General features: G+C 52.5%; 1 pseudogene; it reads left to right on the top strand.

Moving 5' to 3' along the window:
• Positions 1-613: 613 nt before the first annotated feature.
• Positions 614-732, top strand: LOC118608762 (annotated as a pseudogene).
• Positions 733-2,136: the final 1,404 nt, after the last annotated feature.

Genomic DNA, 2,136 nt, shown 5'->3' with positions numbered 1-2,136 from the left:
CATCTTTCCCCGCTCCTTTCTTCATCGCTCTCGTTAATTTTTAATGTCTTGCCGTAGTCACCAGATTGTGTTACTTGCATCGTAAGGTCTATCTTCACAGAGATGCCCCATCACTCTTGGAAGGGGCAGGTCCACCCACTCCCGCCTTCAGCAGCCACCTGGGTGTGGATTTTAACCCCGTGTAAACTCAAAGTGGACAGAGCGACGTCGAGACCGAGGAAGCAGCGAGCGCCCGGCGAGAGGCTGCCTGTGACGCGTCTTTGCCTCAGACGGCGCCGGCATGCATTTCCGATCTCAGCGATAGGCAAAACCTTCAATAAAGGCGGGGAATCCTACCATAAAGGGGATTAAAGCTTTGGCCTCCACAATGACCTTGGGACTGTGTGCTTTGCCGCTGATGGCCACGGGTCTCTGCAAAGCCACTCGAAATAGAGCAGAGGAATTGCAAAATCTATGTGTGTCCTTGTCTTGTAGAGTCTGCGAAAAGCTGACTAATGGGGTAGCCTGTACTTCAGTTAGGGTCTATTTTCTGAAAGCGCTCACTCTGCATTTATACACATATGTTCCATCTGCTCCGAGACATAGATATGTGTCTGTTTAAAAACCAACTCTGGTCTACGGCCATGCCACCCTGAACAAGCCCGATCCCGTCTGATCTCGGAAGCTAAGCAGGGTCGGGCCTGGTTAGTACGTGGATGGGAGACCATCCAGGAAGACCAGGCACTGTAGGTGTAAAAAATAAAAAATAAGGGATTGTAAGCTGATGAGGTCCTTCCAATCTGTGAGGTCAACCAAGGGTTGCCTTGCCTAAAAAAAAATCAACTCTGAATTTGGAGTTCTGATGGAGGATGCACATTTAAACTCCCAAGGGTTAACGTCAGAAAGAGAAAAGCACAAATCACAGAGCTAAGGACTAAGGACCCCTTCGCACCTGCGCCCGGACGCGAGGGGCGATCTCGGTTTCACTTGCACCTGTGAGCAGCTGCGTGGCCGAGGAGCCTGGGTTTTCCTGCACTGTCTTCCCCCCTTCAGCCTTTCACAGGATTAAATAAATTGGATTTTTTTCCTCATGAAATAAAAACATTCATTACAGTCAAACAAAAAATACGAGCAAGGAAGATAAAGCCATTTCCTGACACGGTTTCCACTTCAGGCAGAGTTGCGGAATGGGCGTTATTGAGCATCTTGTGCATATGAGAACTCGTTGACATTTCCCCCCAGGCAACCTCAGGATGTAGGAATGATGGCAGATTTGAAGAGGAGGAATTAGGCATGAGGAAGATAAGGAACTTGGTCTAGTTCACGTTGACTATAAGCCAGGGCTTGGAGTCCGTGTAGAGCTAAAGCACAGTTTTCAATTTGGTTTGGTTTGGTTTGGTTTGGTTTGGTTTGGTTTCCACCCACCTCCTTCTGAATTCAAAGAAAAGGCCCAGACTCAGAGACCGCTCTCCTCTACTTAACCTGCCAGATTCCTGAGCTGGTGCCCAAAGTCTTCGAGCCCAGGGTGTGTGCCTGAGCCAGAGGAAAGGGGCAGGAACGAGCCTGCGTTCTCCTCTGCAGCACTATCAGGGAAGTGAGTCACCTCGATGCTGTTCCAGCAGCTGCAGCCCAGCCTGACCCTAGCGTGCCCCACCCCAGGCCCTTGGTGGGCCGCGAGGAGGGGCCTCCCTCCACAGAGCTCGATAAGGTTGTCACTAACGACCAGCTCCTCAGAGGGCATGGCAGAAGCCCTCGCATCAGGCCTACCCCGGACGTGGTGCGTTGCAGTCTGCAGAGGACCTCCGTCTGCCTCCGTCTGCAGCACGGTGCTGAGTCTTGCTTTTCTCAGCCCCATTTCAGAGCTGGGGAAAGAACGAAGGCCGAGAGAGGTTAAACTGGATTTCCGAGGCTGCCCGACATCTGATGACTGAGCGGAGAGGCCAGTGTGAGTTTCTGACTCCCAAGAAGACGACCTTTGCCTGTGCCCTCATGGGGACGGTTTGCTTGGGGCGTGGACCGTGGGGGCAAGAGGAGGTGGGTAGGAACAGAGGAAGGAAGGGGTAAGGCCAGGCACTGGGGACATGACCTAGCCGCTGGGGCTGGCACTGCTGGTGGGGCGGGGGTAGCATCATTGAGTACACATGTAACAGCTGTTGG

The sequence above is a fragment of the Rousettus aegyptiacus genome, unplaced genomic scaffold (genome assembly GCF_014176215.1).
Source record: "Rousettus aegyptiacus isolate mRouAeg1 unplaced genomic scaffold, mRouAeg1.p scaffold_m13_p_10, whole genome shotgun sequence".
In the NCBI taxonomy this organism is placed as follows: domain Eukaryota; kingdom Metazoa; phylum Chordata; class Mammalia; order Chiroptera; family Pteropodidae; genus Rousettus; species Rousettus aegyptiacus.
This window is presented reverse-complemented; position numbering and strand designations above follow the sequence as displayed.